Source organism: Hyla sarda, unplaced genomic scaffold (genome assembly GCF_029499605.1).
Source record: "Hyla sarda isolate aHylSar1 unplaced genomic scaffold, aHylSar1.hap1 scaffold_850, whole genome shotgun sequence".
Lineage (NCBI taxonomy): Eukaryota > Metazoa > Chordata > Amphibia > Anura > Hylidae > Hyla > Hyla sarda.
In genome coordinates, this window is record NW_026610878.1 from 65,110 (window position 1) to 89,537 (window position 24,428).

Consider the following 24,428-nt stretch of genomic DNA (forward strand, 5'->3'; position numbering starts at 1 on the left):
ACTTGTCTGTCGCTGAACAGTCGCTTTTTATGTATTCAGCACCTATGTATAATGTTGTAAAAATGCTCTAGAAGCTAAAGTCGCAGAAATGTCACACATATTTGGCCTGCAACTTTCTGTGCGACAAATTCAGACAGGAAAAATCAGTATAAATCCTTAGAAAATTATCCCCCAGTGTCTCCATCTGCTGGCGGTATTGAATAAGCATTGCTGCACTGATGGGGTATGCATTAGACGAAAAAAAAGAAGAAAAAGAAGAATAATACGCCCAGAAAAGAGGCGAAAAGGAGAAAAACGTAAAAAAACGTGAAAAAAAAGTAAGAGGAAGAGAAGGGAAAAAAAGGTGGAAATGGGTTTAAAAGTGATTTCGGCGGAGATATATATATATATATATATATATATATATATATATATATATATATATACGCGCACACACACACATATATATAAACGTATTCTCCGTTGAGATATTGCAGCCGCTGCTGTGTCCAGGCCCAGGAGCCTTAGCACTGTGCTGTGATGTCACTCAATACCACTGACATCACTAGGTGTAAACAACATCTCTCCTTTGCTGTGTATGTGACTATGGAGCTGTTTGGTGATGTCGTCTATTATGGCCTTCATAGAAGCAACAGGAGATTGTTGCATCCATCTAGAACCCTCAGAACTACAGTGCTATGATGTCACTCACTTCCACAGGCCTTGCAGAGTGTAAACAACAACAACCCAGCTTTGTCGTGTATGTAACCATAGGGATTGTGATGTCACCTAGAACCTTCACAGCAGCGACAGCTTTATGAGGAGCATCAGCACTGCTCTGCCTGAGCAGAACCATCACCGCCATAGGTTGTCAAATAACCCGGATTTAACCCACACAGGTAAGTCCAATGGGGTGCAGGCATGTCCTCTATGCTTACAGCTTCCCGTGGGTGTTGGTTTGATACCGTTTGGGGACAGCCAAGGAGGCATCTGCAGGCAACAAAGGTAGGTGTGTGCTTGTGTGTGTGTTTCCTATGCAGATCCTAAGCCCAGTGTCACATGCAAGTAGGAGGAGTAAGAAGGGTTCCTGGCAAATCCGGGTTATGGATTGCATTTAAAAAGGCCCCGTGGGAGTGCAATGGGCCCCTGTCTTGCTGCTTAGCAATAATGGTATGGGTTTAGGTTCTGCTGTGTGTACTGGTGGTTGACTGCCCCCCAGCCCAGAGTGTGCATGGAAAATTGTCTGGCAGCCTCCCTGACAGCAAGCAGTGATAGTGCCCATGAAGGGGACCTTGTTGGGCCCGCCCCTTTCACGGTTATCGCTTCTCGGCCTTTTGGCTAAGATCAAGTGTAGTATCTGTTCTTATCAGTTTAATATCTGATACGTCCCCTATCTGGGGACCATATATTAAATGGATTTTTGAGAACGGGGGCCGATTTCGAAGCTTGCTTCCGTCGCCCTATGCATTGACCCGATATGGCAGTATCTTCGGGTACAGTGCACCACCCCCTTACAGGGTTAAAAAGAAAGATTCCTACTTTCATTGCTACCTGCTTGCTGGCTAGCCAGCTAGCCAGCCCTGTGGGCCTCTGCTGCTGCTGCTGCTGCTGCTGCAGCCAAAAAACAAAAGGTGGTGCTGCTGCTGCTTCTGCTGCTTCTGCTTGTGTCTGGCCGCTGTTGGAGCGTCCAGGCACAGGACTTCTGCTGCTGCTGACTAAATGGCCTCCTTAATTGGATCATTTGAGTAGCCAGCACACCTGTGCAGGTAGGGCATGACATGATAGGCAGCTGCCTTGATAGCGGGTGGGTGCTGAATGTTCCTAATTGACAAAATAAGATTAATGCTTATGAAGAAATATAAAATCTCATCCCTTCCCCAATATCGCGCCACACCCCTACCCCTTAATTCCCTGGTTGAACTTGATGGACATATGTCTTTTTTCGACCGTACTAACTATGTAACTATGTAACATAACATGGGGGGGTCTCCTGGCTGTTCACACAGGTGTGTCATTGCTGTACATTGACCATGCATTGCTTCTGTGGTATTGCAAAGGCAAAGACAAATGCTTCCAGCCATCCATTGCACTAATGGATTGGTCATCAGCTGGCTGTCTATGTCCCGCATCAATATAGACCAAAGTACAGAGGGTTAGGCTATGCTATAGTGCACCTACCTGATGCATCAGAAGGTGCGAGGCCCTTGCTAAATTCTGTGCACAGACTTTGAGATCTATGCTTTAGACTGTATCTAAACCTGCTCCAACATGGACTGACATTCTGGCCTACTTTCAGCCGATGCGACTTGTCTGTCGCTGAACAGTCGCTTTTTATGTATTCAGCACCTATGTATAATGTTGTAAAAATGCTCTAGAAGCTAAAGTCGCAGAAATGTCACACATATTTGGCCTGCAACTTTCTGTGCGACAAATTCAGACAGGAAAAATCAGTATAAATCCTTAGAAAATTATCCCCCAGTGTCTCCATCTGCTGGCGGTATTGAATAAGCATTGCTGCACTGATGGGGTATGCATTAGACGAAAAAAAAGAAGAAAAAGAAGAATAATACGCCCAGAAAAGAGGCGAAAAGGAGAAAAACGTAAAAAAACGTGAAAAAAAAGTAAGAGGAAGAGAAGGGAAAAAAAGGTGGAAATGGGTTTAAAAGTGATTTCGGCGGAGAAATATATATATATATATATATATATATATATATATATATATATATACGCGCACACACACACATATATATAAACGTATTCTCCGTTGAGATATTGCAGCCGCTGCTGTGTCCAGGCCCAGGAGCCTTAGCACTGTGCTGTGATGTCACTCAATACCACTGACATCACTAGGTGTAAACAACATCTCTCCTTTGCTGTGTATGTGACTATGGAGCTGTTTGGTGATGTCGTCTATTATGGCCTTCATAGAAGCAACAGGAGATTGTTGCATCCATCTAGAACCCTCAGAACTACAGTGCTATGATGTCACTCACTTCCACAGGCCTTGCAGAGTGTAAACAACAACAACCCAGCTTTGTCGTGTATGTAACCATAGGGATTGTGATGTCACCTAGAACCTTCACAGCAGCGACAGCTTTATGAGGAGCATCAGCACTGCTCTGCCTGAGCAGAACCATCACCGCCATAGGTTGTCAAATAACCCGGATTTAACCCACACAGGTAAGTCCAATGGGGTGCAGGCATGTCCTCTATGCTTACAGCTTCCCGTGGGTGTTGGTTTGATACCGTTTGGGGACAGCCAAGGAGGCATCTGCAGGCAACAAAGGTAGGTGTGTGCTTGTGTGTGTGTTTCCTATGCAGATCCTAAGCCCAGTGTCACATGCAAGTAGGAGGAGTAAGAAGGGTTCCTGGCAAATCCGGGTTATGGATTGCATTTAAAAAGGCCCCGTGGGAGTGCAATGGGCCCCTGTCTTGCTGCTTAGCAATAATGGTATGGGTTTAGGTTCTGCTGTGTGTACTGGTGGTTGACTGCCCCCCAGCCCAGAGTGTGCATGGAAAATTGTCTGGCAGCCTCCCTGACAGCAAGCAGTGATAGTGCCCATGAAGGGGACCTTGTTGGGCCCGCCCCTTTCACGGTTATCGCTTCTCGGCCTTTTGGCTAAGATCAAGTGTAGTATCTGTTCTTATCAGTTTAATATCTGATACGTCCCCTATCTGGGGACCATATATTAAATGGATTTTTGAGAACGGGGGCCGATTTCGAAGCTTGCTTCCGTCGCCCTATGCATTGACCCGATATGGCAGTATCTTCGGGTACAGTGCACCACCCCCTTACAGGGTTAAAAAGAAAGATTCCTACTTTCATTGCTACCTGCTTGCTGGCTAGCCAGCTAGCCAGCCCTGTGGGCCTTGCTGCTGCTGCTGCTGCTGCTGCAGCCAAAAAACAAAAGGTGGTGCTGCTGCTGCTTCTGCTGCTTCTGCTTGTGTCTGGCCGCTGTTGGAGCGTCCAGGCACAGGACTTCTGCTGCTGCTGACTAAATGGCCTCCTTAATTGGATCATTTGAGTAGCCAGCACACCTGTGCAGGTAGGGCATGACATGATAGGCAGCTGCCTTGATAGCGGGTGGGTGCTGAATGTTCCTAATTGACAAAATAAGATTAATGCTTATGAAGAAATATAAAATCTCATCCCTTCCCCAATATCGCGCCACACCCCTACCCCTTAATTCCCTGGTTGAACTTGATGGACATATGTCTTTTTTCGACCGTACTAACTATGTAACTATGTAACATAACATGGGGGGGTCTCCTGGCTGTTCACACAGGTGTGTCATTGCTGTACATTGACCATGCATTGCTTCTGTGGTATTGCAAAGGCAAAGACAAATGCTTCCAGCCATCCATTGCACTAATGGATTGGTCATCAGCTGGCTGTCTATGTCCCGCATCAATATAGACCAAAGTACAGAGGGTTAGGCTATGCTATAGTGCACCTACCTGATGCATCAGAAGGTGCGAGGCCCTTGCTAAATTCTGTGCACAGACTTTGAGATCTATGCTTTAGACTGTATCTAAACCTGCTCCAACATGGACTGACATTCTGGCCTACTTTCAGCCGATGCGACTTGTCTGTCGCTGAACAGTCGCTTTTTATGTATTCAGCACCTATGTATAATGTTGTAAAAATGCTCTAGAAGCTAAAGTCGCAGAAATGTCACACATATTTGGCCTGCAACTTTCTGTGCGACAAATTCAGACAGGAAAAATCAGTATAAATCCTTAGAAAATTATCCCCCAGTGTCTCCATCTGCTGGCGGTATTGAATAAGCATTGCTGCACTGATGGGGTATGCATTAGACGAAAAAAAAGAAGAAAAAGAAGAATAATACGCCCAGAAAAGAGGCGAAAAGGAGAAAAACGTAAAAAAACGTGAAAAAAAAGTAAGAGGAAGAGAAGGGAAAAAAAGGTGGAAATGGGTTTAAAAGTGATTTCGGCGGAGAAATATATATATATATATATATATATATATATATATATATACGCGCACACACACACATATATATAAACGTATTCTCCGTTGAGATATTGCAGCCGCTGCTGTGTCCAGGCCCAGGAGCCTTAGCACTGTGCTGTGATGTCACTCAATACCACTGACATCACTAGGTGTAAACAACATCTCTCCTTTGCTGTGTATGTGACTATGGAGCTGTTTGGTGATGTCGTCTATTATGGCCTTCATAGAAGCAACAGGAGATTGTTGCATCCATCTAGAACCCTCAGAACTACAGTGCTATGATGTCACTCACTTCCACAGGCCTTGCAGAGTGTAAACAACAACAACCCAGCTTTGTCGTGTATGTAACCATAGGGATTGTGATGTCACCTAGAACCTTCACAGCAGCGACAGCTTTATGAGGAGCATCAGCACTGCTCTGCCTGAGCAGAACCATCACCGCCATAGGTTGTCAAATAACCCGGATTTAACCCACACAGGTAAGTCCAATGGGGTGCAGGCATGTCCTCTATGCTTACAGCTTCCCGTGGGTGTTGGTTTGATACCGTTTGGGGACAGCCAAGGAGGCATCTGCAGGCAACAAAGGTAGGTGTGTGCTTGTGTGTGTGTTTCCTATGCAGATCCTAAGCCCAGTGTCACATGCAAGTAGGAGGAGTAAGAAGGGTTCCTGGCAAATCCGGGTTATGGATTGCATTTAAAAAGGCCCCGTGGGAGTGCAATGGGCCCCTGTCTTGCTGCTTAGCAATAATGGTATGGGTTTAGGTTCTGCTGTGTGTACTGGTGGTTGACTGCCCCCCAGCCCAGAGTGTGCATGGAAAATTGTCTGGCAGCCTCCCTGACAGCAAGCAGTGATAGTGCCCATGAAGGGGACCTTGTTGGGCCCGCCCCTTTCACGGTTATCGCTTCTCGGCCTTTTGGCTAAGATCAAGTGTAGTATCTGTTCTTATCAGTTTAATATCTGATACGTCCCCTATCTGGGGACCATATATTAAATGGATTTTTGAGAACGGGGGCCGATTTCGAAGCTTGCTTCCGTCGCCCTATGCATTGACCCGATATGGCAGTATCTTCGGGTACAGTGCACCACCCCCTTACAGGGTTAAAAAGAAAGATTCCTACTTTCATTGCTACCTGCTTGCTGGCTAGCCAGCTAGCCAGCCCTGTGGGCCTTGCTGCTGCTGCTGCTGCTGCTGCAGCCAAAAAACAAAAGGTGGTGCTGCTGCTGCTTCTGCTGCTTCTGCTTGTGTCTGGCCGCTGTTGGAGCGTCCAGGCACAGGACTTCTGCTGCTGCTGACTAAATGGCCTCCTTAATTGGATCATTTGAGTAGCCAGCACACCTGTGCAGGTAGGGCATGACATGATAGGCAGCTGCCTTGATAGCGGGTGGGTGCTGAATGTTCCTAATTGACAAAATAAGATTAATGCTTATGAAGAAATATAAAATCTCATCCCTTCCCCAATATCGCGCCACACCCCTACCCCTTAATTCCCTGGTTGAACTTGATGGACATATGTCTTTTTTCGACCGTACTAACTATGTAACTATGTAACATAACATGGGGGGGTCTCCTGGCTGTTCACACAGGTGTGTCATTGCTGTACATTGACCATGCATTGCTTCTGTGGTATTGCAAAGGCAAAGACAAATGCTTCCAGCCATCCATTGCACTAATGGATTGGTCATCAGCTGGCTGTCTATGTCCCGCATCAATATAGACCAAAGTACAGAGGGTTAGGCTATGCTATAGTGCACCTACCTGATGCATCAGAAGGTGCGAGGCCCTTGCTAAATTCTGTGCACAGACTTTGAGATCTATGCTTTAGACTGTATCTAAACCTGCTCCAACATGGACTGACATTCTGGCCTACTTTCAGCCGATGCGACTTGTCTGTCGCTGAACAGTCGCTTTTTATGTATTCAGCACCTATGTATAATGTTGTAAAAATGCTCTAGAAGCTAAAGTCGCAGAAATGTCACACATATTTGGCCTGCAACTTTCTGTGCGACAAATTCAGACAGGAAAAATCAGTATAAATCCTTAGAAAATTATCCCCCAGTGTTTCCATCTGCTGGCGGTATTGAATAAGCATTGCTGCACTGATGGGGTATGCATTAGACGAAAAAAAAGAAGAAAAAGAAGAATAATACGCCCAGAAAAGAGGCGAAAAGGAGAAAAACGTAAAAAAACGTGAAAAAAAAGTAAGAGGAAGAGAAGGGAAAAAAAGGTGGAAATGGGTTTAAAAGTGATTTCGGCGGAGAAATATATATATATATATATATATATATATATATACGCGCACACACACACATATATATAAACGTATTCTCCGTTGAGATATTGCAGCCGCTGCTGTGTCCAGGCCCAGGAGCCTTAGCACTGTGCTGTGATGTCACTCAATACCACTGACATCACTAGGTGTAAACAACATCTCTCCTTTGCTGTGTATGTGACTATGGAGCTGTTTGGTGATGTCGTCTATTATGGCCTTCATAGAAGCAACAGGAGATTGTTGCATCCATCTAGAACCCTCAGAACTACAGTGCTATGATGTCACTCACTTCCACAGGCCTTGCAGAGTGTAAACAACAACAACCCAGCTTTGTCGTGTATGTAACCATAGGGATTGTGATGTCACCTAGAACCTTCACAGCAGCGACAGCTTTATGAGGAGCATCAGCACTGCTCTGCCTGAGCAGAACCATCACTGCCATAGGTTGTCAAATAACCCGGATTTAACCCACACAGGTAAGTCCAATGGGGTGCAGGCATGTCCTCTATGCTTACAGCTTCCCGTGGGTGTTGGTTTGATACCGTTTGGGGACAGCCAAGGAGGCATCTGCAGGCAACAAAGGTAGGTGTGTGCTTGTGTGTGTGTTTCCTATGCAGATCCTAAGCCCAGTGTCACATGCAAGTAGGAGGAGTAAGAAGGGTTCCTGGCAAATCCGGGTTATGGATTGCATTTAAAAAGGCCCCGTGGGAGTGCAATGGGCCCCTGTCTTGCTGCTTAGCAATAATGGTATGGGTTTAGGTTCTGCTGTGTGTACTGGTGGTTGACTGCCCCCCAGCCCAGAGTGTGCATGGAAAATTGTCTGGCAGCCTCCCTGACAGCAAGCAGTGATAGTGCCCATGAAGGGGACCTTGTTGGGCCCGCCCCTTTCACGGTTATCGCTTCTCGGCCTTTTGGCTAAGATCAAGTGTAGTATCTGTTCTTATCAGTTTAATATCTGATACGTCCCCTATCTGGGGACCATATATTAAATGGATTTTTGAGAACGGGGGCCGATTTCGAAGCTTGCTTCCGTCGCCCTATGCATTGACCCGATATGGCAGTATCTTCGGGTACAGTGCACCACCCCCTTACAGGGTTAAAAAGAAAGATTCCTACTTTCATTGCTACCTGCTTGCTGGCTAGCCAGCTAGCCAGCCCTGTGGGCCTTGCTGCTGCTGCTGCTGCTGCTGCAGCCAAAAAACAAAAGGTGGTGCTGCTGCTGCTTCTGCTGCTTCTGCTTGTGTCTGGCCGCTGTTGGAGCGTCCAGGCACAGGACTTCTGCTGCTGCTGACTAAATGGCCTCCTTAATTGGATCATTTGAGTAGCCAGCACACCTGTGCAGGTAGGGCATGACATGATAGGCAGCTGCCTTGATAGCGGGTGGGTGCTGAATGTTCCTAATTGACAAAATAAGATTAATGCTTATGAAGAAATATAAAATCTCATCCCTTCCCCAATATCGCGCCACACCCCTACCCCTTAATTCCCTGGTTGAACTTGATGGACATATGTCTTTTTTCGACCGTACTAACTATGTAACTATGTAACATAACATGGGGGGGTCTCCTGGCTGTTCACACAGGTGTGTCATTGCTGTACATTGACCATGCATTGCTTCTGTGGTATTGCAAAGGCAAAGACAAATGCTTCCAGCCATCCATTGCACTAATGGATTGGTCATCAGCTGGCTGTCTATGTCCCGCATCAATATAGACCAAAGTACAGAGGGTTAGGCTATGCTATAGTGCACCTACCTGATGCATCAGAAGGTGCGAGGCCCTTGCTAAATTCTGTGCACAGACTTTGAGATCTATGCTTTAGACTGTATCTAAACCTGCTCCAACATGGACTGACATTCTGGCCTACTTTCAGCCGATGCGACTTGTCTGTCGCTGAACAGTCGCTTTTTATGTATTCAGCACCTATGTATAATGTTGTAAAAATGCTCTAGAAGCTAAAGTCGCAGAAATGTCACACATATTTGGCCTGCAACTTTCTGTGCGACAAATTCAGACAGGAAAAATCAGTATAAATCCTTAGAAAATTATCCCCCAGTGTCTCCATCTGCTGGCGGTATTGAATAAGCATTGCTGCACTGATGGGGTATGCATTAGACGAAAAAAAAGAAGAAAAAGAAGAATAATACGCCCAGAAAAGAGGCGAAAAGGAGAAAAACGTAAAAAAACGTGAAAAAAAAGTAAGAGGAAGAGAAGGGAAAAAAAGGTGGAAATGGGTTTAAAAGTGATTTCGGCGGAGAATATATATATATATATATATATATATATATATATATATACGCGCACACACACACATATATATAAACGTATTCTCCGTTGAGATATTGCAGCCGCTGCTGTGTCCAGGCCCAGGAGCCTTAGCACTGTGCTGTGATGTCACTCAATACCACTGACATCACTAGGTGTAAACAACATCTCTCCTTTGCTGTGTATGTGACTATGGAGCTGTTTGGTGATGTCGTCTATTATGGCCTTCATAGAAGCAACAGGAGATTGTTGCATCCATCTAGAACCCTCAGAACTACAGTGCTATGATGTCACTCACTTCCACAGGCCTTGCAGAGTGTAAACAACAACAACCCAGCTTTGTCGTGTATGTAACCATAGGGATTGTGATGTCACCTAGAACCTTCACAGCAGCGACAGCTTTATGAGGAGCATCAGCACTGCTCTGCCTGAGCAGAACCATCACCGCCATAGGTTGTCAAATAACCCGGATTTAACCCACACAGGTAAGTCCAATGGGGTGCAGGCATGTCCTCTATGCTTACAGCTTCCCGTGGGTGTTGGTTTGATACCGTTTGGGGACAGCCAAGGAGGCATCTGCAGGCAACAAAGGTAGGTGTGTGCTTGTGTGTGTGTTTCCTATGCAGATCCTAAGCCCAGTGTCACATGCAAGTAGGAGGAGTAAGAAGGGTTCCTGGCAAATCCGGGTTATGGATTGCATTTAAAAAGGCCCCGTGGGAGTGCAATGGGCCCCTGTCTTGCTGCTTAGCAATAATGGTATGGGTTTAGGTTCTGCTGTGTGTACTGGTGGTTGACTGCCCCCCAGCCCAGAGTGTGCATGGAAAATTGTCTGGCAGCCTCCCTGACAGCAAGCAGTGATAGTGCCCATGAAGGGGACCTTGTTGGGCCCGCCCCTTTCACGGTTATCGCTTCTCGGCCTTTTGGCTAAGATCAAGTGTAGTATCTGTTCTTATCAGTTTAATATCTGATACGTCCCCTATCTGGGGACCATATATTAAATGGATTTTTGAGAACGGGGGCCGATTTCGAAGCTTGCTTCCGTCGCCCTATGCATTGACCCGATATGGCAGTATCTTCGGGTACAGTGCACCACCCCCTTACAGGGTTAAAAAGAAAGATTCCTACTTTCATTGCTACCTGCTTGCTGGCTAGCCAGCTAGCCAGCCCTGTGGGCCTTGCTGCTGCTGCTGCTGCTGCTGCAGCCAAAAAACAAAAGGTGGTGCTGCTGCTGCTTCTGCTGCTTCTGCTTGTGTCTGGCCGCTGTTGGAGCGTCCAGGCACAGGACTTCTGCTGCTGCTGACTAAATGGCCTCCTTAATTGGATCATTTGAGTAGCCAGCACACCTGTGCAGGTAGGGCATGACATGATAGGCAGCTGCCTTGATAGCGGGTGGGTGCTGAATGTTCCTAATTGACAAAATAAGATTAATGCTTATGAAGAAATATAAAATCTCATCCCTTCCCCAATATCGCGCCACACCCCTACCCCTTAATTCCCTGGTTGAACTTGATGGACATATGTCTTTTTTCGACCGTACTAACTATGTAACTATGTAACATAACATGGGGGGGTCTCCTGGCTGTTCACACAGGTGTGTCATTGCTGTACATTGACCATGCATTGCTTCTGTGGTATTGCAAAGGCAAAGACAAATGCTTCCAGCCATCCATTGCACTAATGGATTGGTCATCAGCTGGCTGTCTATGTCCCGCATCAATATAGACCAAAGTACAGAGGGTTAGGCTATGCTATAGTGCACCTACCTGATGCATCAGAAGGTGCGAGGCCCTTGCTAAATTCTGTGCACAGACTTTGAGATCTATGCTTTAGACTGTATCTAAACCTGCTCCAACATGGACTGACATTCTGGCCTACTTTCAGCCGATGCGACTTGTCTGTCGCTGAACAGTCGCTTTTTATGTATTCAGCACCTATGTATAATGTTGTAAAAATGCTCTAGAAGCTAAAGTCGCAGAAATGTCACACATATTTGGCCTGCAACTTTCTGTGCGACAAATTCAGACAGGAAAAATCAGTATAAATCCTTAGAAAATTATCCCCCAGTGTCTCCATCTGCTGGCGGTATTGAATAAGCATTGCTGCACTGATGGGGTATGCATTAGACGAAAAAAAAGAAGAAAAAGAAGAATAATACGCCCAGAAAAGAGGCGAAAAGGAGAAAAACGTAAAAAAACGTGAAAAAAAAGTAAGAGGAAGAGAAGGGAAAAAAAGGTGGAAATGGGTTTAAAAGTGATTTCGGCGGAGATATATATATATATATATATATATATATATATATATATATATATATACGCGCACACACACACATATATATAAACGTATTCTCCGTTGAGATATTGCAGCCGCTGCTGTGTCCAGGCCCAGGAGCCTTAGCACTGTGCTGTGATGTCACTCAATACCACTGACATCACTAGGTGTAAACAACATCTCTCCTTTGCTGTGTATGTGACTATGGAGCTGTTTGGTGATGTCGTCTATTATGGCCTTCATAGAAGCAACAGGAGATTGTTGCATCCATCTAGAACCCTCAGAACTACAGTGCTATGATGTCACTCACTTCCACAGGCCTTGCAGAGTGTAAACAACAACAACCCAGCTTTGTCGTGTATGTAACCATAGGGATTGTGATGTCACCTAGAACCTTCACAGCAGCGACAGCTTTATGAGGAGCATCAGCACTGCTCTGCCTGAGCAGAACCATCACCGCCATAGGTTGTCAAATAACCCGGATTTAACCCACACAGGTAAGTCCAATGGGGTGCAGGCATGTCCTCTATGCTTACAGCTTCCCGTGGGTGTTGGTTTGATACCGTTTGGGGACAGCCAAGGAGGCATCTGCAGGCAACAAAGGTAGGTGTGTGCTTGTGTGTGTGTTTCCTATGCAGATCCTAAGCCCAGTGTCACATGCAAGTAGGAGGAGTAAGAAGGGTTCCTGGCAAATCCGGGTTATGGATTGCATTTAAAAAGGCCCCGTGGGAGTGCAATGGGCCCCTGTCTTGCTGCTTAGCAATAATGGTATGGGTTTAGGTTCTGCTGTGTGTACTGGTGGTTGACTGCCCCCCAGCCCAGAGTGTGCATGGAAAATTGTCTGGCAGCCTCCCTGACAGCAAGCAGTGATAGTGCCCATGAAGGGGACCTTGTTGGGCCCGCCCCTTTCACGGTTATCGCTTCTCGGCCTTTTGGCTAAGATCAAGTGTAGTATCTGTTCTTATCAGTTTAATATCTGATACGTCCCCTATCTGGGGACCATATATTAAATGGATTTTTGAGAACGGGGGCCGATTTCGAAGCTTGCTTCCGTCGCCCTATGCATTGACCCGATATGGCAGTATCTTCGGGTACAGTGCACCACCCCCTTACAGGGTTAAAAAGAAAGATTCCTACTTTCATTGCTACCTGCTTGCTGGCTAGCCAGCTAGCCAGCCCTGTGGGCCTTGCTGCTGCTGCTGCTGCTGCTGCAGCCAAAAAACAAAAGGTGGTGCTGCTGCTGCTTCTGCTGCTTCTGCTTGTGTCTGGCCGCTGTTGGAGCGTCCAGGCACAGGACTTCTGCTGCTGCTGACTAAATGGCCTCCTTAATTGGATCATTTGAGTAGCCAGCACACCTGTGCAGGTAGGGCATGACATGATAGGCAGCTGCCTTGATAGCGGGTGGGTGCTGAATGTTCCTAATTGACAAAATAAGATTAATGCTTATGAAGAAATATAAAATCTCATCCCTTCCCCAATATCGCGCCACACCCCTACCCCTTAATTCCCTGGTTGAACTTGATGGACATATGTCTTTTTTCGACCGTACTAACTATGTAACTATGTAACATAACATGGGGGGGTCTCCTGGCTGTTCACACAGGTGTGTCATTGCTGTACATTGACCATGCATTGCTTCTGTGGTATTGCAAAGGCAAAGACAAATGCTTCCAGCCATCCATTGCACTAATGGATTGGTCATCAGCTGGCTGTCTATGTCCCGCATCAATATAGACCAAAGTACAGAGGGTTAGGCTATGCTATAGTGCACCTACCTGATGCATCAGAAGGTGCGAGGCCCTTGCTAAATTCTGTGCACAGACTTTGAGATCTATGCTTTAGACTGTATCTAAACCTGCTCCAACATGGACTGACATTCTGGCCTACTTTCAGCCGATGCGACTTGTCTGTCGCTGAACAGTCGCTTTTTATGTATTCAGCACCTATGTATAATGTTGTAAAAATGCTCTAGAAGCTAAAGTCGCAGAAATGTCACACATATTTGGCATGCAACTTTCTGTGCGACAAATTCAGACAGGAAAAATCAGTATAAATCCTTAGAAAATTATCCCCCAGTGTCTCCATCTGCTGGCGGTATTGAATAAGCATTGCTGCACTGATGGGGTATGCATTAGACGAAAAAAAAGAAGAAAAAGAAGAATAATACGCCCAGAAAAGAGGCGAAAAGGAGAAAAACGTAAAAAAACGTGAAAAAAAAGTAAGAGGAAGAGAAGGGAAAAAAAGGTGGAAATGGGTTTAAAAGTGATTTCGGCGGAGAATATATATATATATATATATATATATATATATATATATATATATACGCGCACACACACACATATATATAAACGTATTCTCCGTTGAGATATTGCAGCCGCTGCTGTGTCCAGGCCCAGGAGCCTTAGCACTGTGCTGTGATGTCACTCAATACCACTGACATCACTAGGTGTAAACAACATCTCTCCTTTGCTGTGTATGTGACTATGGAGCTGTTTGGTGATGTCGTCTATTATGGCCTTCATAGAAGCAACAGGAGATTGTTGCATCCATCTAGAACCCTCAGAACTACAGTGCTATGATGTCACTCACTTCCACAGGCCTTGCAGAGTGTAAACAACAACAACCCAGCTTTGTCGTGTATGTAACCATAGGGATTGTGATGTCACCTAGAACCTTCACAGCAGCGACAGCTTTATGAGGAGCATCAGCACTGCTCTGCCTGAGCAGAACCATCACCGCCATAGGTTGTCAAATAACCCGGATTTAACCCACACAGGTAAGTCCAATGGGGTGCAGGCATGTCCTCTATGCTTACAGCTTCCCGTGGGTGTTGGTTTGATACCGTTTGGGGACAGCCAAGGAGGCATCTGCAGGCAACAAAGGTAGGTGTGTGCTTGTGTGTGTGTTTCCTATGCAGATCCTAAGCCCAGTGTCACATGCAAGTAGGAGGAGTAAGAAGGGTTCCTGGCAAATCCGGGTTATGGATTGCATTTAAAAAGGCCCCGTGGGAGTGCAATGGGCCCCTGTCTTGCTGCTTAGCAATAATGGTATGGGTTTAGGTTCTGCTGTGTGTACTGGTGGTTGACTGCCCCCCAGCCCAGAGTGTGCATGGAAAATTGTCTGGCAGCCTCCCTGACAGCAAGCAGTGATAGTGCCCATGAAGGGGACCTTGTTGGGCCCGCCCCTTTCACGGTTATCGCTTCTCGGCCTTTTGGCTAAGATCAAGTGTAGTATCTGTTCTTATCAGTTTAATATCTGATACGTCCCCTATCTGGGGACCATATATTAAATGGATTTTTGAGAACGGGGGCCGATTTCGAAGCTTGCTTCCGTCGCCCTATGCATTGACCCGATATGGCAGTATCTTCGGGTACAGTGCACCACCCCCTTACAGGGTTAAAAAGAAAGATTCCTACTTTCATTGCTACCTGCTTGCTGGCTAGCCAGCTAGCCAGCCCTGTGGGCCTTGCTGCTGCTGCTGCTGCTGCTGCAGCCAAAAAACAAAAGGTGGTGCTGCTGCTGCTTCTGCTGCTTCTGCTTGTGTCTGGCCGCTGTTGGAGCGTCCAGGCACAGGACTTCTGCTGCTGCTGACTAAATGGCCTCCTTAATTGGATCATTTGAGTAGCCAGCACACCTGTGCAGGTAGGGCATGACATGATAGGCAGCTGCCTTGATAGCGGGTGGGTGCTGAATGTTCCTAATTGACAAAATAAGATTAATGCTTATGAAGAAATATAAAATCTCATCCCTTCCCCAATATCGCGCCACACCCCTACCCCTTAATTCCCTGGTTGAACTTGATGGACATATGTCTTTTTTCGACCGTACTAACTATGTAACTATGTAACATAACATGGGGGGGTCTCCTGGCTGTTCACACAGGTGTGTCATTGCTGTACATTGACCATGCATTGCTTCTGTGGTATTGCAAAGGCAAAGACAAATGCTTCCAGCCATCCATTGCACTAATGGATTGGTCATCAGCTGGCTGTCTATGTCCCGCATCAATATAGACCAAAGTACAGAGGGTTAGGCTATGCTATAGTGCACCTACCTGATGCATCAGAAGGTGCGAGGCCCTTGCTAAATTCTGTGCACAGACTTTGAGATCTATGCTTTAGACTGTATCTAAACCTGCTCCAACATGGACTGACATTCTGGCCTACTTTCAGCCGATGCGACTTGTCTGTCGCTGAACAGTCGCTTTTTATGTATTCAGCACCTATGTATAATGTTGTAAAAATGCTCTAGAAGCTAAAGTCGCAGAAATGTCACACATATTTGGCCTGCAACTTTCTGTGCGACAAATTCAGACAGGAAAAATCAGTATAAATCCTTAGAAAATTATCCCCCAGTGTCTCCATCTGCTGGCGGTATTGAATAAGCATTGCTGCACTGATGGGGTATGCATTAGACGAAAAAAAAGAAGAAAAAGAAGAATAATACGCCCAGAAAAGAGGCGAAAAGGAGAAAAACGTAAAAAAACGTGAAAAAAAAGTAAGAGGAAGAGAAGGGAAAAAAAGGTGGAAATGGGTTTAAAAGTGATTTCGGCGGAGAATATATATATATATATATATATATATATATATATATATATATATACGCGCACACACACACATATATATAAACGTATTCTCCGTTGAGATATTGCAGCCGCTGCTGTGTCCAGGCCCAGGAGCCTTAGCACTGTGCTGTGATGTCACTCAATACCACTGACATCACTAGGTGTAAACAACATCTCTCCTTTGCTGTGTATGTGACTATGGAGCTGTTTGGTGATGTCGTCTATTATGGCCTTCATAGAAGCAACAGGAGATTGTTGCATCCATCTAGAACCCTCAGAACTACAGTGCTATGATGTCACTCACTTCCACAGGCCTTGCAGAGTGTAAACAACAACAACCCAGCTTTGTCGTGTATGTAACCATAGGGATTGTGATGTCACCTAGAACCTTCACAGCAGCGACAGCTTTATGAGGAGCATCAGCACTGCTCTGCCTGAGCAGAACCATCACCGCCATAGGTTGTCAAATAACCCGGATTTAACCCACACAGGTAAGTCCAATGGGGTGCAGGCATGTCCTCTATGCTTACAGCTTCCCGTGGGTGTTGGTTTGATACCGTTTGGGGACAGCCAAGGAGGCATCTGCAGGCAACAAAGGTAGGTGTGTGCTTGTGTGTGTGTTTCCTATGCAGATCCTAAGCCCAGTGTCACATGCAAGTAGGAGGAGTAAGAAGGGTTCCTGGCAAATCCGGGTTATGGATTGCATTTAAAAAGGCCCCGTGGGAGTGCAATGGGCCCCTGTCTTGCTGCTTAGCAATAATGGTATGGGTTTAGGTTCTGCTGTGTGTACTGGTGGTTGACTGCCCCCCAGCCCAGAGTGTGCATGGAAAATTGTCTGGCAGCCTCCCTGACAGCAAGCAGTGATAGTGCCCATGAAGGGGACCTTGTTGGGCCCGCCCCTTTCACGGTTATCGCTTCTCGGCCTTTTGGCTAAGATCAAGTGTAGTATCTGTTCTTATCAGTTTAATATCTGATACGTCCCCTATCTGGGGACCATATATTAAATGGATTTTTGAGAACGGGGGCCGATTTCGAAGCTTGCTTCCGTCGCCCTATGCATTGACCCGATATGGCAGTATCTTCGGGTACAGTGCACCACCCCCTTACAGGGTTAAAAAGAAAGATTCCTACTTTCATTGCTACCTGCTTGCTGGCTAGCCAGCTAGCCAGCCCTGTGGGCCTTGCTGCTGCTGCTGCTGCTGCTGCAGCCAAAAAACAAAAGGTGGTGCTGCTGCTGCTTCTGCTGCTTCTGCTTGTGTCTGGCCGCTGTTGGAGCGTCCAGGCACAGGACTTCTGCTGCTGCTGACTAAATGGCCTCCTTAATTGGATCATTTGAGTAGCCAGCACACCTGTGCAGGTAGGGCATGACATGATAGGCAGCTGCCTTGATAGCGGGTGGGTGCTGAATGTTCCTAATTGACAAAATAAGATTAATGCTTATGAAGAAATATAAAATCTCATCCCTTCCCCAATATCGCGCCACACCCCTACCCCTTAATTCCCTGGTTGAACTTGATGGACATATGTCTTTTTTCGACCGTACTAACTATGTAACTATGTAACATAACATGGGGGGGTCTCCTGGCTGTTCACACAGGTGTGTCATTGCTGTACATTGACCATGCATTGCTTCTGTGGTATTGCAAAGGCAAAGACAAATGCTTCCAGCCATCCATTGCACTAATGGATTGGTCATCAGCTGGCTGTCTATGTCCCGCATCAATATAGACCAAAGTACAGAGGGTTAGGCTATGCTATAGTGCACCTACCTGATGCATCAGAAGGTGCGAGGCCCTTGCTAAATTCTGTGCACAGACTTTGAGATCTATGCTTTAGACTGTATCTAAACCTGCTCCAACATGGACTGACATTCTGGCCTACTTTCAGCCGATGCGACTTGTCTGTCGCTGAACAGTCGCTTTTTATGTATTCAGCACCTATGTATAATGTTGTAAAAATGCTCTAGAAGCTAAAGTCGCAGAAATGTCACACATATTTGGCCTGCAACTTTCTGTGCGACAAATTCAGACAGGAAAAATCAGTATAAATCCTTAGAAAATTATCCCCCAGTGTCTCCATCTGCTGGCGGTATTGAATAAGCATTGCTGCACTGATGGGGTATGCATTAGACGAAAAAAAAGAAGAAAAAGAAGAATAATACGCCCAGAAAAGAGGCGAAAAGGAGAAAAACGTAAAAAAACGTGAAAAAAAAGTAAGAGGAAGAGAAGGGAAAAAAAGGTGGAAATGGGTTTAAAAGTGATTTCGGCGGAGAATATATATATATATATATATATATATATATATATATATATATATATATACGCGCACACACACACATATATATAAACGTATTCTCCGTTGAGATATTGCAGCCGCTGCTGTGTCCAGGCCCAGGAGCCTTAGCACTGTGCTGTGATGTCACTCAATACCACTGACATCACTAGGTGTAAACAACATCTCTCCTTTGCTGTGTATGTGACTATGGAGCTGTTTGGTGATGTCGTCTATTATGGCCTTCATAGAAGCAACAGGAGATTGTTGCATCCATCTAGAACCCTCAGAACTACAGTGCTATGATGTCACTCACTTCCACAGGCCTTGCAGAGTGTAAACAACAACAACCCAGCTTTGTCGTGTATGTAACCATAGGGATTGTGATGTCACCTAGAACCTTCACAGCAGCGACAGCTTTATGAGGAGCATCAGCACTGCTCTGCCTGAGCAGAACCATCACCGCCATAGGTTGTCAAATAACCCGGATTTAACCCACACAGGTAAGTCCAATGGGGTGCAGGCATGTCCTCTATGCTTACAGCTTCCCGTGGGTGTTGGTTTGATACCGTTTGGGGACAGCCAAGGAGGCATCTGCAGGCAACAAAGGTAGGTGTGTGCTTGTGTGTGTGTTTCCTATGCAGATCCTAAGCCCAGTGTCACATGCAAGTAGGAGGAGTAAGAAGGGTTCCTGGCAAATCCGGGTTATGGATTGCATTTAAAAAGGCCCCGTGGGAGTGCAATGGGCCCCTGTCTTGCTGCTTAGCAATAATGGTATGGGTTTAGGTTCTGCTGTGTGTACTGGTGGTTGACTGCCCCCCAGCCCAGAGTGTGCATGGAAAATTGTCTGGCAGCCTCCCTGACAGCAAGCAGTGATAGTGCCCATGAAGGGGACCTTGTTGGGCCCGCCCCTTTCACGGTTATCGCTTCTCGGCCTTTTGGCTAAGATCAAGTGTAGTATCTGTTCTTATCAGTTTAATATCTGATACGTCCCCTATCTGGGGACCATATATTAAATGGATTTTTGAGAACGGGGGCCGATTTCGAAGCTTGCTTCCGTCGCCCTATGCATTGACCCGATATGGCAGTATCTTCGGGTACAGTGCACCACCCCCTTACAGGGTTAAAAAGAAAGATTCCTACTTTCATTGCTACCTGCTTGCTGGCTAGCCAGCTAGCCAGCCCTGTGGGCCTTGCTGCTGCTGCTGCTGCTGCTGCAGCCAAAAAACAAAAGGTGGTGCTGCTGCTGCTTCTGCTGCTTCTGCTTGTGTCTGGCCGCTGTTGGAGCGTCCAGGCACAGGACTTCTGCTGCTGCTGACTAAATGGCCTCCTTAATTGGATCATTTGAGTAGCCAGCACACCTGTGCAGGTAGGGCATGACATGATAGGCAGCTGCCTTGATAGCGGGTGGGTGCTGAATGTTCCTAATTGACAAAATAAGATTAATGCTTATGAAGAAATATAAAATCTCATCCCTTCCCCAATATCGCGCCACACCCCTACCCCTTAATTCCCTGGTTGAACTTGATGGACATATGTCTTTTTTCGACCGTACTAACTATGTAACTATGTAACATAACATGGGGGGGTCTCCTGGCTGTTCACACAGGTGTGTCATTGCTGTACATTGACCATGCATTGCTTCTGTGGTATTGCAAAGGCAAAGACAAATGCTTCCAGCCATCCATTGCACTAATGGATTGGTCATCAGCTGGCTGTCTATGTCCCGCATCAATATAGACCAAAGTACAGAGGGTTAGGCTATGCTATAGTGCACCTACCTGATGCATCAGAAGGTGCGAGGCCCTTGCTAAATTCTGTGCACAGACTTTGAGATCTATGCTTTAGACTGTATCTAAACCTGCTCCAACATGGACTGACATTCTGGCCTACTTTCAGCCGATGCGACTTGTCTGTCGCTGAACAGTCGCTTTTTATGTATTCAGCACCTATGTATAATGTTGTAAAAATGCTCTAGAAGCTAAAGTCGCAGAAATGTCACACATATTTGGCCTGCAACTTTCTGTGCGACAAATTCAGACAGGAAAAATCAGTATAAATCCTTAGAAAATTATCCCCCAGTGTCTCCATCTGCTGGCGGTATTGAATAAGCATTGCTGCACTGATGGGGTATGCATTAGACGAAAAAAAAGAAGAAAAAGAAGAATAATACGCCCAGAAAAGAGGCGAAAAGGAGAAAAACGTAAAAAAACGTGAAAAAAAAGTAAGAGGAAGAGAAGGGAAAAAAAGGTGGAAATGGGTTTAAAAGTGATTTCGGCGGAGAAATATATATATATATATATATATATATATATATATATATATATACGCGCACACACACACATATATATAAACGTATTCTCCGTTGAGATATTGCAGCCGCTGCTGTGTCCAGGCCCAGGAGCCTTAGCACTGTGCTGTGATGTCACTCAATACCACTGACATCACTAGGTGTAAACAACATCTCTCCTTTGCTGTGTATGTGACTATGGAGCTGTTTGGTGATGTCGTCTATTATGGCCTTCATAGAAGCAACAGGAGATTGTTGCATCCATCTAGAACCCTCAGAACTACAGTGCTATGATGTCACTCACTTCCACAGGCCTTGCAGAGTGTAAACAACAACAACCCAGCTTTGTCGTGTATGTAACCATAGGGATTGTGATGTCACCTAGAACCTTCACAGCAGCGACAGCTTTATGAGGAGCATCAGCACTGCTCTGCCTGAGCAGAACCATCACCGCCATAGGTTGTCAAATAACCCGGATTTAACCCACACAGGTAAGTCCAATGGGGTGCAGGCATGTCCTCTATGCTTACAGCTTCCCGTGGGTGTTGGTTTGATACCGTTTGGGGACAGCCAAGGAGGCATCTGCAGGCAACAAAGGTAGGTGTGTGCTTGTGTGTGTGTTTCCTATGCAGATCCTAAGCCCAGTGTCACATGCAAGTAGGAGGAGTAAGAAGGGTTCCTGGCAAATCCGGGTTATGGATTGCATTTAAAAAGGCCCCGTGGGAGTGCAATGGGCCCCTGTCTTGCTGCTTAGCAATAATGGTATGGGTTTAGGTTCTGCTGTGTGTACTGGTGGTTGACTGCCCCCCAGCCCAGAGTGTGCATGGAAAATTGTCTGGCAGCCTCCCTGACAGCAAGCAGTGATAGTGCCCATGAAGGGGACCTTGTTGGGCCCGCCCCTTTCACGGTTATCGCTTCTCGGCCTTTTGGCTAAGATCAAGTGTAGTATCTGTTCTTATCAGTTTAATATCTGATACGTCCCCTATCTGGGGACCATATATTAAATGGATTTTTGAGAACGGGGGCCGATTTCGAAGCTTGCTTCCGTCGCCCTATGCATTGACCCGATATGGCAGTATCTTCGGGTACAGTGCACCACCCCCTTACAGGGTTAAAAAGAAAGATTCCTACTTTCATTGCTACCTGCTTGCTGGCTAGCCAGCTAGCCAGCCCTGTGGGCCTTGCTGCTGCTGCTGCTGCTGCTGCAGCCAAAAAACAAAAGGTGGTGCTGCTGCTGCTTCTGCTGCTTCTGCTTGTGTCTGGCCGCTGTTGGAGCGTCCAGGCACAGGACTTCTGCTGCTGCTGACTAAATGGCCTCCTTAATTGGATCATTTGAGTAGCCAGCACACCTGTGCAGGTAGGGCATGACATGATAGGCAGCTGCCTTGATAGCGGGTGGGTGCTGAATGTTCCTAATTGACAAAATAAGATTAATGCTTATGAAGAAATATAAAATCTCATCCCTTCCCCAATATCGCGCCACACCCCTACCCCTTAATTCCCTGGTTGAACTTGATGGACATATGTCTTTTTTCGACCGTACTAACTATGTAACTATGTAACATAACATGGGGGGGTCTCCTGGCTGTTCACACAGGTGTGTCATTGCTGTACATTGACCATGCATTGCTTCTGTGGTATTGCAAAGGCAAAGACAAATGCTTCCAGCCATCCATTGCACTAATGGATTGGTCATCAGCTGGCTGTCTATGTCCCGCATCAATATAGACCAAAGTACAGAGGGTTAGGCTATGCTATAGTGCACCTACCTGATGCATCAGAAGGTGCGAGGCCCTTGCTAAATTCTGTGCACAGACTTTGAGATCTATGCTTTAGACTGTATCTAAACCTGCTCCAACATGGACTGACATTCTGGCCTACTTTCAGCCGATGCGACTTGTCTGTCGCTGAACAGTCGCTTTTTATGTATTCAGCACCTATGTATAATGTTGTAAAAATGCTCTAGAAGCTAAAGTCGCAGAAATGTCACACATATTTGGCCTGCAACTTTCTGTGCGACAAATTCAGACAGGAAAAATCAGTATAAATCCTTAGAAAATTATCCCCCAGTGTCTCCATCTGCTGGCGGTATTGAATAAGCATTGCTGCACTGATGGGGTATGCATTAGACGAAAAAAAAGAAGAAAAAGAAGAATAATACGCCCAGAAAAGAGGCGAAAAGGAGAAAAACGTAAAAAAACGTGAAAAAAAAGTAAGAGGAAGAGAAGGGAAAAAAAGGTGGAAATGGGTTTAAAAGTGATTTCGGCGGAGAAATATATATATATATATATATATATATATATATATATATATATACGCGCACACACACACATATATATAAACGTATTCTCCGTTGAGATATTGCAGCCGCTGCTGTGTCCAGGCCCAGGAGCCTTAGCACTGTGCTGTGATGTCACTCAATACCACTGACATCACTAGGTGTAAACAACATCTCTCCTTTGCTGTGTATGTGACTATGGAGCTGTTTGGTGATGTCGTCTATTATGGCCTTCATAGAAGCAACAGGAGATTGTTGCATCCATCTAGAACCCTCAGAACTACAGTGCTATGATGTCACTCACTTCCACAGGCCTTGCAGAGTGTAAACAACAACAACCCAGCTTTGTCGTGTATGTAACCATAGGGATTGTGATGTCACCTAGAACCTTCACAGCAGCGACAGCTTTATGAGGAGCATCAGCACTGCTCTGCCTGAGCAGAACCATCACCGCCATAGGTTGTCAAATAACCCGGATTTAACCCACACAGGTAAGTCCAATGGGGTGCAGGCATGTCCTCTATGCTTACAGCTTCCCGTGGGTGTTGGTTTGATACCGTTTGGGGACAGCCAAGGAGGCATCTGCAGGCAACAAAGGTAGGTGTGTGCTTGTGTGTGTGTTTCCTATGCAGATCCTAAGCCCAGTGTCACATGCAAGTAGGAGGAGTAAGAAGGGTTCCTGGCAAATCCGGGTTATGGATTGCATTTAAAAAGGCCCCGTGGGAGTGCAATGGGCCCCTGTCTTGCTGCTTAGCAATAATGGTATGGGTTTAGGTTCTGCTGTGTGTACTGGTGGTTGACTGCCCCCCAGCCCAGAGTGTGCATGGAAAATTGTCTGGCAGCCTCCCTGACAGCAAGCAGTGATAGTGCCCATGAAGGGGACCTTGTTGGGCCCGCCCCTTTCACGGTTATCGCTTCTCGGCCTTTTGGCTAAGATCAAGTGTAGTATCTGTTCTTATCAGTTTAATATCTGATACGTCCCCTATCTGGGGACCATATATTAAATGGATTTTTGAGAACGGGGGCCGATTTCGAAGCTTGCTTCCGTCGCCCTATGCATTGACCCGATATGGCAGTATCTTCGGGTACAGTGCACCACCCCCTTACAGGGTTAAAAAGAAAGATTCCTACTTTCATTGCTACCTGCTTGCTGGCTAGCCAGCTAGCCAGCCCTGTGGGCCTTGCTGCTGCTGCTGCTGCTGCTGCAGCCAAAAAACAAAAGGTGGTGCTGCTGCTGCTTCTGCTGCTTCTGCTTGTGTCTGGCCGCT

The 24,428-nt window shown here is 46.1% G+C and overlaps 11 non-coding genes across 11 annotated transcripts; all 11 read left to right on the plus strand.

Moving 5' to 3' along the window:
* The first annotated feature begins 1,297 nt into the window (after positions 1-1,297).
* On the plus strand, positions 1,298-1,488 carry LOC130347766 (U2 spliceosomal RNA). Its single transcript, XR_008885638.1, has one exon. It is a non-coding gene; the product is annotated as a U2 spliceosomal RNA (small nuclear RNA).
* A 2,090-nt stretch (positions 1,489-3,578) lies between these two features.
* Positions 3,579-3,769, plus strand: LOC130347767 (U2 spliceosomal RNA). Its single transcript, XR_008885639.1, has one exon. It is a non-coding gene; the product is annotated as a U2 spliceosomal RNA (small nuclear RNA).
* A 2,083-nt stretch (positions 3,770-5,852) lies between these two features.
* Positions 5,853-6,043, plus strand: LOC130347768 (U2 spliceosomal RNA). Its single transcript, XR_008885640.1, has one exon. It is a non-coding gene; the product is annotated as a U2 spliceosomal RNA (small nuclear RNA).
* Positions 6,044-8,120: 2,077 nt separating this feature from the next.
* LOC130347769 (U2 spliceosomal RNA) lies at positions 8,121-8,311 on the plus strand. Its single transcript, XR_008885641.1, has one exon. It is a non-coding gene; the product is annotated as a U2 spliceosomal RNA (small nuclear RNA).
* A 2,082-nt stretch (positions 8,312-10,393) lies between these two features.
* On the plus strand, positions 10,394-10,584 carry LOC130347770 (U2 spliceosomal RNA). The gene has a single exon (XR_008885642.1). It is a non-coding gene; the product is annotated as a U2 spliceosomal RNA (small nuclear RNA).
* A 2,089-nt stretch (positions 10,585-12,673) lies between these two features.
* Positions 12,674-12,864, plus strand: LOC130347771 (U2 spliceosomal RNA). Its single transcript, XR_008885643.1, has one exon. It is a non-coding gene; the product is annotated as a U2 spliceosomal RNA (small nuclear RNA).
* A 2,088-nt stretch (positions 12,865-14,952) lies between these two features.
* On the plus strand, positions 14,953-15,143 carry LOC130347772 (U2 spliceosomal RNA). Its single transcript, XR_008885644.1, has one exon. It is a non-coding gene; the product is annotated as a U2 spliceosomal RNA (small nuclear RNA).
* Positions 15,144-17,231: 2,088 nt separating this feature from the next.
* LOC130347774 (U2 spliceosomal RNA) lies at positions 17,232-17,422 on the plus strand. The gene has a single exon (XR_008885645.1). It is a non-coding gene; the product is annotated as a U2 spliceosomal RNA (small nuclear RNA).
* Positions 17,423-19,514: 2,092 nt separating this feature from the next.
* On the plus strand, positions 19,515-19,705 carry LOC130347776 (U2 spliceosomal RNA). Its single transcript, XR_008885647.1, has one exon. It is a non-coding gene; the product is annotated as a U2 spliceosomal RNA (small nuclear RNA).
* A 2,087-nt stretch (positions 19,706-21,792) lies between these two features.
* Positions 21,793-21,983, plus strand: LOC130347777 (U2 spliceosomal RNA). Its single transcript, XR_008885648.1, has one exon. It is a non-coding gene; the product is annotated as a U2 spliceosomal RNA (small nuclear RNA).
* A 2,087-nt stretch (positions 21,984-24,070) lies between these two features.
* On the plus strand, positions 24,071-24,261 carry LOC130347778 (U2 spliceosomal RNA). Its single transcript, XR_008885649.1, has one exon. It is a non-coding gene; the product is annotated as a U2 spliceosomal RNA (small nuclear RNA).
* Positions 24,262-24,428: the final 167 nt, after the last annotated feature.